Source organism: Oratosquilla oratoria, chromosome 13 (genome assembly GCF_046742065.1).
Source record: "Oratosquilla oratoria isolate Oo_2021 chromosome 13, ASM4674206v1, whole genome shotgun sequence".
Taxonomy (NCBI): Eukaryota; Metazoa; Arthropoda; class Malacostraca; order Stomatopoda; family Squillidae; genus Oratosquilla; species Oratosquilla oratoria.
In genome coordinates this window covers 43,409,973-43,423,887 of record NC_134789.1, presented here as the reverse complement: position 1 = coordinate 43,423,887, position 13,915 = coordinate 43,409,973, and the positions used below count along the sequence as shown (strand labels likewise).

Here is a 13,915-nt window from a genome sequence, read left to right as displayed (position 1 = left end):
ATACACTGAGAAAGAATGGTTCTACATATAATACCGAAGAAAACAGTGAAAAATGTACAGAATTTTTCAAGATTAATCCAAGTAACTCAGTCTGACGATAGGCATCCAAGGACTTTGATAGAAACAAAGACAACGACAAAAGAAACTGTAGATTTAGAATACCTTGACTCTGAACAACTTTGACATTGCCCTACACGAGAGAATACTAAGTAAACTCACATGGCAGGGAATAAATGGTAACCTAAAGTTGGATTGATAATCAATTAAAAGATCGAAAACAGTGTTGTTGTGGTAGTAAACTTTTTATGTAGAAAAGATGTCACGAGTGGAGTCCCTCAAGATTTCGTTCTTCGCCTACTTCTGTTTATCAAATATATAAACATATATCAATGTTATAAGTCATGCACTGAAACCTACTCTATCCAAACCTGCTGGTGGTATCAGGTTGCGTGAATGCACAATACCTCGGTTGGCAAAGCAGTGGACTACTGAGCAGAGGATCGTATGTTCAAACCTCGCTTGATCGGACTGAGTCGCAAGGTACTGGTCGCTTGAAACCTATAAACAAACATAACCCGCTCTATTCCGATTCCCAGCAGTGACTGTTACCTGCCCCAGCAATCCCTAAAGCGCACAATAGGACAAAGGTGACGGCTTCGGCCGCAGCTACTCAGCACTTCCTAATCTAGGCTCCTCACCCTCCTTCTTCCACTCAGGGACTAAAATCCAACATCTTCATTGCATCCAACACAGCCTACTGACATCGGATCCATATATATTCACAAGCACGGACATTACACACACACGCGTGCGCAGTTGGTAGAGTTCCCGGCCGCCGGGTTTAAATCCCGCCCAGGGCTGAAATAATTTCAGTATCACTGCACTGTGAGTCTTAACTCCAACTCTTGTAGGCGGGGAGTTGTGTGTGTGTGTGTTGTAAGGTCACATCATTACCCATAGATCGGTCATATATGAGCTCTGAGCTCTCTTCTGGAAGGGGAAAAACTGTCGATCACGAGTCCAACACGTGATCCAAGACCATGGTGAATCACATACACACACACACACACACAAACACAAACATACACACACACACACACACACGAAGGTAATGAAAGGCAATCTCCCCCCATGAGCGAGATAACAATAACACAAAAAGAAATATTGGAACACCTATCAAACCTTGACGTCAGGAAATCACATGACCCGGATGGAATTGCAAATTGGATTCTAAAAGAATGCAAAGAAGAACTAACGGACAAAATACATAACATAATAAATTGCTCACTCAAAGAAGGAAAAATACCAAAAGACTGGAAAAATGCTAACATTGTACCAATATATAAAGGAGGAAACAAGGAAGAACCAACTAACTATAGGCCAGTCTCACTAACAAGCACTATAGCCAAAATTTGTGAGAAAATCATCAAGAATAGATGGGTAAAACACCTGGAAGACAACAATATAATAAACCCAAGACAATTTGGGTTCAGACAAGGAAGATCATGTACCACAAACTTAATGTTTCTACTCAAGATTAATAGACATAGTGCAAGAAAGGAATGGATGGGCTGATTGTGCCTTCCTGGACTTACAAAAAGCTTTTGACAAAGTACCACACAAAAAAAATATTAAAAAACTAGAACATATAGGAGGGATACAAGGGAACCTACTAAAATGGATGGAGGACTTCCTGATTGGTAGAAAGATGAGAGTAGTGCCCAGAGAAAAATATTCAGACAGGAAAGAGGTGACCAGTGGAGTACCGCAAGGATTTGTATTGGCTCCAATAATGTTTGCTATTTATGTGAATGACATGGACGATGATGTGAAATGTTACATGAGCTTCTTTGCAGACGACGCCAAACTGTTAAGGAAAGTAAAAACTGAAAAGTATTGCGAAGCACTGCAGGAAAACCTAAATATGGTATGGAACTGGAGTCAAAAATGGGAAGTGGACTTCAATATTAACAAGTGTAGCATAATTGAGTTTGGTGTTATTGATCAATTCATCCCTTCTGAGTACAGCGTTGTGGAAATTCCTATAATGCTCTTTGATTGCTCTCTCTTGTAGATGTAAAGTCAGCCGTCGCCTATCTTTATATCTACAAGAGGGAACAATCAAAGAGCATCATAAGAATTTCCACAACACTGTACTCAGAAGTGATGAACTGATCAATAACACCAAAATTATTGGATCGAGTGATGACCCTAGGAGACTACAATTACTCGAAGCCTTTCACATTAGAGGCAAAGCTCCAGTCATTAACATCCAGAGTAATTTAATCTCTACTATCCCATTATATATAAAAAAAAAACATTCCCCCCTCCCTCTACCACCTCTCTCCCTTCACCTCCACCTCCTCTCTCACCCTCGGTGACCACACCCGCCTAACCCTCCCCCACCCCCAAACCCCCTTACTCACTTGCTGATTTTGACTTATGACACATCACAAACTTAAGCCAAGGACTAATACCTTCTCTTTTTCACCTAGGTATCTACACAGGATGCCTTGAACCGATCGGATGGGACTCGACGGGTGCAAAGGATACCAACCACGTCGGCTGGGACGCCTCCTTCAAGTGCCAGCCCCCAGAGGATACGGATGGATTCTTAACTGTACTCACTTGTGATTTTGACTTATGACACACCACAACAATCTAAGCCAAAGGACTAATACCTTCTCCTTGTCCACCTAGGTAACTGAGCATGATGCCTTGGACGGACCGGATGGGACGCGACAGGTGTAGGAAACTAACCACGTCGGCTGGACCGTGGGGAACGACCAGGACCGTGCAGCGCTGCAACAAGCGGCATGATTTAATAACTTGTTAAACACATATACACATAACTTTAAATGTAAAAGGCATACTAGTATGCCTTCTAGGACTTGTGGGTAGAGACCCAGGCAAGATGTATTTCTTGTAATCAATAAATGTCAATGTCAAATGACTTGTCACCCTCCTTTCTTTCTCTCTTCCCTTTAAATGTAAGTCTTCTTATTTATTTTCATATAATTGTCATCTTTATTATATTTATGTAATTTTTGTCACCATTACTGTAACTATGTAATTTTTGTCATTTCAGTTTACTCTTGAAAATGTCTTCTTCAAGACGAAACGTCCAATTCAAATAAGAAAAAATGGAAGAATATAGAGACTTAGTTTCAATTCACCCGGTTAATGGAAAATCTCTAATCAGGAAAATCGAGAATACAAAGAAGAAACTGAATAACTACAACAATGCTGTCCCCTTCTTTACTAATATATATATATATATATATATATATGTATGTGTGTGTGTGTGTATGTGTGTGTGTGCGTGTGTATGTATGGGTACATATATATATATATATATATATATATATATATATATATATACATATATATATCAGACAATCTCCTTGACAGTAGCGCACGGGATTCGAACCCGCTGCATCTGGAAGTAAACTTCCAAGACACACTCGTCTTAGACCGCTCGACCACTTGACGGTAAATCATTGAGAACTCATAGTCAACTTGACTATGAGTTCTCATGGTTTTATACCGTCAAGTGGTCGAGCGGTCTAAGGCGAGTGTGTCTTGGAAGTTTACTTCCAGATGCAGCGGGTTCGAATCCCGTGCGCTACTGTCAAGGAGATTGATTGATGTCGCTGTTCACTAGCGAATTTCTCAAATATATATATATATATATATATATGTGTGTGTGTGTGTGTGTGTGTGTGTGTGTGTGTGTGTATGTACACACACGCAAACACGCACACACACATATGTATATATACATTATATATATATATATATATATATATATATATACACATACATATACATACCTGCGAAACTACTCGGGAATAAACCCAAGACTAAGACTCCTGTGTTTCCTACTCCACTTACGTCAACCTATCAGAATGTCTCAACATATACATATATACATATGCATACATATATATACATACATATACATACATACATATACATACATATATATACATATATATATATATATATATATACGTATGTATGTATGTGTATACATACACACGCAAAGGATTACAAAAGAAAAGCATGCCGACAGGAGACCTTTTGGTCCATAACTAGGTCGGATGCAATATATATATATATATATATATATATATATATGTGTGTGTGTGTGTGTGTGTGTGTGTGTGTGTGTGTGTGTGTGTGTGTGTGTGTGTGTGTGTGTGTGTGAAAAATAAAAACATGAGTAGATAATGAAATGAATAATAAATTAATAAATAATAATGAATAAATGAAAAAAATAAAAGAAATGGTAGGCACTGCAGCATATTGATTAGGTGTTTATCTAATTAAATCTTAAAATTTCAAACTGTACTACATTGCACTGCCTCTGCAGGAATTTTATTCCATTCGTGTGTTATACGCTTGGCGAAGTTGTTTCTACCCACTTCCAAATTAAATCTACTTCCTGACAGACTGAGACGATTGTTATTTGTCTGACTCGCAGTTAGTGTGAAAGTTTCGTTACTTCTGATGTTGTCAGTTCTCTTTAAAATCTTAAAGACTTGTATGAAATCATCCCGGAGTCTATGCATATATGTATATATATATATATATATATATATATATATATATATATATATATATATATATATATATATGTGTGTGTGTGTGTGTATTCACCTCGGATCTGCTGCAGTCTCTGTCGAGACAGCCAGACACCACCCTACGGCAGTGAGCTCAGAGCTCATTATTTGCCGATCTCTGGGTAGGTCTGCACACACTCACCGGGACAGCAAGGTCACAACTCCTTGACTGACGTCCCGTACCTACTCACTGCTAGGTGAACAGGGGCTACACGTGAAAGGAGACAAACCCAACTTATCTCCGCCCGGCCGGGGAATCGAACCCCGGTTCTCTGGCTTGTGAGGCCAGTGCTTTACCAATCCGCCACCGAGCCGTGTGTGTGTGTGTGTGTGTATTTACCTAGTTGTATTTACCTAGTTGTATTTTGCGGGAAGGGGAGCTATGCTCGTGTTGTCCCGCGCGTGTGTGTGTGTGTGTGTGTGTGTGTGTGTGTGTGTGTGTGTGTGTGTGTGTGTGTGTGTGTGTGTGTGTGTGTGTGTGTGTGTGTGTGTGTGTGTGTGTGTGTGTGTGTGTGTGTGTGTGTGTGTGTGTGTGTGTGTGTGTGTGTGTGTGTGTGTGTGTGTGTGTGTGTGTGTGTGTGTGTGTGTTTGGGTGTAGTTGCTTATATTTGCATATGTACGAATATATGTAATAATCATGACTTTTAATGATGTCATTTTTGCCATCATCTTCACTTCTTTCCCCATAAGCAATGGTTCAGCTGCGACGCACAATAGTTAATTCACTGGCCTTACATCGTAATACGTTTGTTCCCGATTCATTTCTGATTAGATCGAGGGAAGCCTAAATGCTATACTTCATAATTAAGACGAGAGATAAGATATTCCTCAAGGAACATATTTGTCACCAAGGTTCTTAATCTGTGGTACTTGTACCCGCAAAGGGAACAAAACTTTAAACCTTGGAGGGAGTGGGGGAGCCTACGAGACATGGTAGCCAGTGCATGGTACTGTATATTTACCATGAGAAAGCAAAGCAAGGTTTGTATCACTAATCATTTTCATATGTTTGCATTGCATTTGTATTGGATGGGGTTACGAGAATTTTTTTTTCTGAAATATCAAGGGACACGGGCACCGAAAAAGGTTTAGAACCGCTGCTCTAAGCTTTGCACACACTTGTTTTACAACTAGTGCACGTAAAGAAAAAAAAAATGCGCGCACGCAAGGTTTTCAAATCATAATAAGATTTATTCATTAAAAAAGATCCACCCAAACATCAACTTATAAATTATCTAAAAATATGGTAACTTGCCAACCGTCAGACCAATAATTGCTTTGGTGGAGGTAATATGTAATACATACAAATTGTGTGTATTTGATTAAATGATCAGATGGTGAATCGCATGGATGCGCGCATACTTTTCAGAGTAGGCAAGGTTTGCACACAATCAAATTTCTGCGCACACTGGCAAAAAAAAATAGAGGGAACATAGCTTGTCACCTGTTTGGGACACATGAAAGCAAGAAAAACGCCACATGCACAGATATGGTATATATACATATATATATAATATATATATATACATACATATATATAGATATATATATATAATATATATATATATACATATATATATATACATACATATATATATACATCTAGATAGTTTCGTGACACAAGCCCCCTCTGCAACAGAAAAACCTTGTCATATTTCCCTCTTCTATAAAAACTTCATGTCTTCCGCACATAAAGAAGACGAAAAGGCTTTAAGAAAGATCATCAGCACACATGTCATCCCTACAGACCCCCATGCCATCCTGAAGCTCATCATTTTTTACAAAACAAAAAGAACATCAAGCCTCATCATGAAAAATAGTTGCCTCCCACAGACAAGGCCTTTACAAGAGGTGAATCTTATATACCAATTCCATTGCAACTTTGGTGACTGCAGTCGCCTCAGTTCACGGTATATAGGTTCAACCACTACCACCTTGTCAAAAAGGATGACGGCACATTTACAGGATGGGGCAATACTCCGTCACACTAGTAATACACATGGACACTCCCTCACCAGGCAACAACTAGAAACACAAACAACAATACTGTATCGTGAACAAGACAGAAGGAGATTAAGGATGGCTGAATCAATTTTTATTCGTCTGGATCAACCCTCCATCAATATCCAGCTACAGCCTGAAGTTTCACTCCCATCAATGAGGAAGCCCAACCAGCAACCTACAGGGAACCCGTCGGCACTCCGTGGGTAGCTAGGCGGACACGACATCTCCCCCGCCACACGACATCTCCCCCGCCACACCTCATATGACTTCCTGTCCCAGTGTTTCTTCGCGGGTACAAAAAATCTCCCCCGCCACACCTCGTATGTCATTCCTGTTTTCACAATGTATATTGTAACTCCTGAAGATGACCTCTGATTGGGTCGAAAGACGTCTAGAGTCACCATGTACCTTGGAGATTCTATCAATACCCTGACCTCCAACCTCCGCTCTCTCATTCGAAATATCGAGAGTACTTCTTACAAGTTGAACAATGCTACTACTGCTGTAGACTTCAACAAAGCCTGTATTCAAAATGGCCTCCTTCAAATATATATATATATATATATATATCACAACAAAGATATGTCGTAGCACATTTGTAAAATAATACTGATGACCCACTTCGCTTATTCTTCTCCGAAAGTGGGTCATCAGTATTATATATATATATATTTATATATGTTAAAGCGACCCGGGCATTTTTCACTCAGAGCAGTCCCGTGAGAGGAGGTGAGTGGCGAGCGAAGCGAGTTAAGCAATTTTAGGGGTATTTTGAGGCCTATGTAGGAACATAATTGACTATTTTAAACATCTATAATAATTAAACTGTGTGTGTGTGTGCATGTGTATGTAAAGAGAGCATTGGTTACTAGTCTGTACAATAAGGAAGATAGACTACAAAAGAATGGAACGACTGGAGAGTGGTTTAACATGAGTGAAGAAATAACGTGCCCCGATTTTTTTTTTTTTTTTTTTTTTGTGGATGCATGGGGAGGGGTCGCCATGCAATAAGACAATGGAGATAAAACACCTCTGGTTGGCGGGCCTTGCTGTAGAGACGACGCTGTATCTCGCTGATGGATACAGTGTAGAAGGACCCGGATGGCCCTTCATCCATGAGGTGCTAAGATAGGAGAGATGAAGGAGGTTTAGGGTGGGTTTGTGATTGGTGTATGCTTTGAATTGACCACCTTATAATAGAGAAAAGACCCTTTGGTATGCATGTACATATATATGTATTAATGTATGTATGCATGTATATACATGTTTTTCTTTTTTGTTCTCTTTGTCTTTATATATTGTTCTTTTATTTCGAATATTGTTCTGTTACACGATGCATGAAGTGGTTTAGAGGCAGTGCTTTTGTAGTAATTTGGGGGAAGTGAGGACTGTATGCCCTCAGTGACAACACGACTTGGGCCTATCGAAGCTCCGCCCCCGATGATAATTATCGACATGTGGAAAATACATTCTTGTTATCACGTGAAACACACGGCAGTCTGCACGCGGTAAATAATGTAGACCCGTTATCCACATATTACTATCGTGTCATCTACATATTATAAAGAACCTTTATCCATGTGTTATCCACATGAAAATCAAAGAGGGAACAGTTGTGCGTATGTCTCATACATTTTGCACTTCCTCTCAAAGTCCCTCACAAACACACATGAAATTCACGGGGTAACGTGGTCCATGTATCTTACTTCTTGGAGTTTTGTTGCCATCTTTCCTCGACGATATAGTTAACCTTCTCATGCAAGCTTAATTCGCTTGTCTGCTTTCGTTATCTCGACATTATTCACTGTCTTGTCTCATATTTTGTATTCATCATTTGATATTTTCGTTTCCTCATCATAGCTTCCTTGTAGTAGAAATATCTTATTCTTTCCTCAAATTATTCGATTTCTAGGAGTATGTGTCATAGTGAAGAGTTTTCAAATATGTCGCTTATCATTTTGCTGGAGCGTGGTTCAAACATTCGAATCTTATCAGACGCATGTCTGGCTTGAATATTGGCTAAAATGGACTCGTCCTATCTTCCAAATACTTAGGTTTACTGGATTATATCTTCTTATTCGTGAAAAGGTTTGTTTTGGATATGATTTTCGATTTTATTGACAGCAACCAGTGGAAGGGTAGTGGTTCACTAATTACTCTGTGATATATTTTTTTTATTAATCTAGTAGATTTATTTTGTATAAGATTTGGTCTTTTTCAGTGTTACTTGGCAGCCTATAGGATACATAGTAGTCTAATTTTGAGGAAATATAATTATGGTCTGATATTTTTGTCGTCCTCATTATTGATGTAGGGTACCGAGATGGAGTCATTGCCGCCCATCGGCCATCGTTGTTCGATCACAAACGATATAATGATAATAATAATAATCTATAATATATAAACAATAATACAGTACTGATCATTACAATGTCTGAATACATATCTAAATACAAATATATTTAAAAACCGTCCAGCTCTGTACATTGTCCTTTAAATTCAGTTTCACCTTTAGCACAGAAATAGATGTCATGCAAGTAATTACATCATCATCAAGGCCTAAAAACACGGAAAAAAGTATTAACATTAAAAGATTAAATTTTATCTATTTTGAGTGAACTTGAACCAGATTACAAGAATATGAATAGGAATAACAGAATAAATAAATAAGATAACTGGCCGTAAGAGTATAAGAATAGGGTCGTTATTAGTTACATATCAAGCAAAATGGGTGTTTGTAATGAACTAGTTCCTTTTTTGGGGTAGAAACCCAAAGGAAAGGGGAAAACAGAGTAAAGTATAGCAATAATGTAGAACAATGTGCCAGTATAGGACAAAATATAATTTTAGGATATAATGTCGGTAGATGAAATATTACATTAGGATGTGTTGTCAAAGGACAAAATATCACGATGGAGTGTAACGATAGTGGAGGACAAAAGATCACGATGGGATGTAATGTTACTGGAAGATAAAATATACGATGGAATGTAATGATAGTGGAGAACAAAATATCACGGTAGGATATAGTGTCAGTGGACGACAAAATATAATTTTAGGAAGGGATGCCGGACAGAATGTCAATGAAGGACAAAATATCACGATGGGATGTAATGATAGTGGAGGACAAAATATCACGGTAGGATATCATGTCACTGGAGGAAAAAATATAATTTTAGGAAGGAATGACGGACAGAATATCAATGAACAACGGGAGGCCGGTGTGAAACGCGGTGACGTAGGGGGGCAAAGTGTATACGATACTTTCCAAAACTTTGGAAATAATACCTAGAATTGAAACAGGCCTGTAGTTTCCTGCCTCAGTTTTTACATTTTTCTTATAAAGAGGTTGTTGTGAAAAATACACAGACCTTATTACAAGGTTTTATTCAACATAAAAGCTATACAGAGAGAGAAGAAATGGTATAGGAATATCAAACACAAAACATAAATATAAACACACAAACTTGACATAATACAAACACAACAGTATTTTATGCACATATACATATATAACCCATATACATATAACTCATAACAATATAATACTGATGCTACAAGAAGAACACTGGCTGAATACTGACAGCTAGAGAACAATATGGCTGACATTTAGATGTTTCCCACACAGTGTTGCTAGATCAATTTTAACAGTACAAAGTGTTGACAGATCAATGATTACAATGCAGTACTACCATAACATTCTCCCTCTACCAAAAAAAAAATCTAGCACAGTCATTACAGATCCAGGCGGTTAGGTGGGCGACGTATATGACCAGACCTTCATTGCGCAGGAGCCTCCTCACCAGGTTGGGGAGGGCCTGGAGGTCTTGAAGTAGCATGTGGAGCCGTGTCACCTGCTTCAGTAGGAGTAGCGTCAATTGGCTCCCTTGGAGAGGCAGGGGCATTTTCTGCAGCATCCACAGGGGTATCTTGGGATCCTTCATTAACAGGGGTCTCAACTGGGGCTAAGTGCCGAGTGGATACTGTAGTCTCTTCACCTCTTTGGTTGCGAATGTGGGCATAATGCGGATTTGCCTGAAGGAGCTCCACTTCTTCAACAAGAGGATGTGTCTTGCTCATCCGAACATGACACTTCAGGAGAACTGGTCCAGGATGACATAACCAAGAGGGCACTGAAGCTCCAGTAGAGGAGCAATGTGAATAATTCAGCAGCCTCTCATGTGGGGTAGCATTCCTAGTCATGCATAATAGTGAATGAATAGAATGAAGAGCATCAGGTAGAACAGATTGCCAACATTGAGTAGGTAGACCACAGGACTTGAGAGCCATTGTAATTGCTCTCCACATTGTACCATTAAACCACTCCACTTGGCCATTTCCTAGGGGGTTGTAGCTTGTGGGTCTGCTGCAGGAAATTTCTTTATTAATCAAAAACTCTCGCAGTTCTTTGCTCAGGAAAGATGATCCCCTGTCTGAGTGAATGTAGGCAGGCATGCCAAAAATAGGAAAAAAGAGAAAGACAGCTAATTACTGTCGAAGTAGTCGTATCTGCACAAGGGAACACAAAAAGAAATTTATATTATTCATCTACAATGTTAAGGAAATATCGATTTCTGTCAGTACTGGGCAAAGGTCCTTTGAAATCTATATTCAATCGCTCAAAAGGCTGAGTAGTTTTTATGAGATGAGTCCTTTCTGGCTTATGAAAGTTTGGTTTAACTTCTGCACATACTTTACATGATCTGGTCACCCGTCGCACATCTTCCACTGAGTAGGACATATTCTTAGACTTAACAAAATGGTAAAATCGGGTGACCCCAGGATGACACAAACCCTTGTGGAGTGTTATTAGAGATTCCTGTCCATCACATGCTGCCCCACAGTGGGACCTAGAGAATGTATCAGGGGAAATATTTTCTGGACCAGGTCGATACATAATCTCAAAGTCATAGCAAGATAGTTCCATTCGCCAACGTAATATCTTATCGTTCTTTATCTTACTCTTATGCTGCTTGTAAAACATAAACCTCACAGATCGCTGGTCAGTCCTTATAGTGAAACGCCTGCCCGTCATGTAATGCCTCCAATGGCGAACTGCTTCAATGATGGCCTGGGCTTCTTTTTCTATAGACACATAGCACCTCTCAGGTCTTTGCAGTGTTCTTGAAAAGAAGGCTACTGGACGTCCATCCTGAGAGAGAACTGCTGCAATGGTAACTTCTGAAGCATCATATTCTACTTCAAACGGCCGCGACTCATCGATTGCTTGAACTACTGAATTTTCAATGTCCTGCTTCCTTGGTCACAGGGAATACAGTGGTGGTGCTCAGGGGGCGGATTTTGCTCGAATAGTCATATACCCAGTGTGAGTAGTATGCAAAAAGGCCCAGGGTTCGGTGGAGTGACTTCTTGTCTTGAGGCACTGCCAATTCCCGTAGGGGTCGAAGTCGTTCAGGGTCTGGACGTTTTTCACCACCTTCTACCACATAACCGAGAATGCTAAGTCGTTTTGTTGAAAATGTACACTTTTCCTTATTGTAACATCATGCTCCTCCTGTGTCATGCCACAAATGGTCACATCATCCAAGTATGCATAAGTTCCAGTGAGTTGCTCCTCTTGAATAAATGAATCCATGATCCGCTGGCTGGAAGCAGGCTACTCCATTGGTGACCCCAAAAGGAATACGAGTAAACTGGTACAGGCCACCACCAGCCTCAAACGCTGTGTAAGGTTTATCTTCTTCTCTAATGGGAACTTGATGATAGGCACTTTGTAAATCAATAGTGCTGAAAACTCTGTACCGAGCAATTTTATTCACTGTATCATCGATACGAGGTAGGGTGTAGCTATCAAGCAATGTGAATTTATTGATAGTCTGAGTAGTCAATGGCCAGTCGCTACTTTTTGAGTGCATCTTTGACAACATCGACTTGTGCACGCCATAGAGAATCACTAGGTTCTATTATTTTCTCCTTCAGCAATCTCTGAATTTCTTTCTCGACAAACATCCGGTCCTTATATGAATAACGGCGTGACCTTGTTGATATGGGGCAGCAATCAGCTGTAAGGTTAGCAAACAGCTTTGGTGGGTCCACCTTTATGATACTAAGTCCACAAATAACAAGAGGAGGTAGGTCTCCCCCATACCTCAGAGTAACACTATCATGCATCTTCTGGAAGTCTTGACCGAGAATCACATCTGAGCACCTTTGTGGCAAAACTGTTAAACACATACCTTTATAATCCTGACCATTAACTCTGAAATCTACTTGGCAAAACCCTGATGTCTGAGTAGAGAGGGATGAGTGATGGACAATCAAGGAGTGGCGCTTAACTAGGTCTGGGTGAATGAAACTCTGAGAGCCACTGTCAACAAGTCCATCCACCTCTGCTCCACTGATAAAGACTTTTACAACTGCCTTTGAGTGAACTTGGGGTAGCTGCAGAAGTAATTGTTGCTAGTGTTGCATAATTACTGAAGTCTGTATGTGCACTAGCTGTTGTTGATGGTTTGGCTCTGCACACTTTGACAAAATTACCTTTCTTCTGACATTTATGGCACACTGGTTTACGTGCGGGACACCTTGAGCGGACATGTCGTGAAAGTCCACAGAAGAAACACTTAGCACCTACAGCAGCAGCCACAGGGGCAGGCTCAACAGTAACTTCTCGGTTGGTACTTGGGTCAGGAGTTGCAGCACTTACCACTTGAGATGGCTGAATACCGTACATTTCAGAATTCCTTTGAGCTGAATCCAAAGCTCTTGCTTGATCAAACATAGTGGATAGGTCCAGAGTTTTATTCTCCAGAAGGCGTTGCCTTATTGCTGGTGACTGCAGCCCACTTATAAAGGCGTCTCGGATGGACTCCTCACAATATTGAACAGCTGTTACAGCCTGGAAATTACAATCCTTGCTCAGAATTTTCAAGGCTTGAAGGTACTCATTTAAGGATTCACCAGCCTGCTGGCGGCGAGTTCCAAGGCGGTGGCGTGCAAAAACTTCATTTGTGGGCTTGACATACTATGACTTTAAGATTTTGATAGCACTATCATAGGTGGTACATTCAGAAATTGTCTCATAGATTTTTGGTGACTCAAAGTTGGTAAGTAAACCCAGTTTGTCAATGCTTTCCTGAGGTAGATGCACTCAAGAAGTTTTCAAATGTCTTGAACCAATGTTTCCATTCCTAGGCAGCTGTTGACAAGGATGGGTCACAATCTAGTCTCTCTGGTTTAAGTAAGCGTTCCATATTGTAGCCTCTGTTTACCAGTGGTGTAGTAGTCCTTGAGTCAACTCCAGTACCACACAATAAGAATTTTAT

At 40.0% G+C, this 13,915-nt stretch overlaps 1 pseudogene; it reads right to left on the bottom strand.

Annotated features, from left to right (window-relative positions):
* Nucleotides 1-12,488: 12,488 nt before the first annotated feature.
* On the bottom strand, nt 12,489-13,843 carry LOC143032218 (uncharacterized; annotated as a pseudogene).
* Nucleotides 13,844-13,915: the final 72 nt, after the last annotated feature.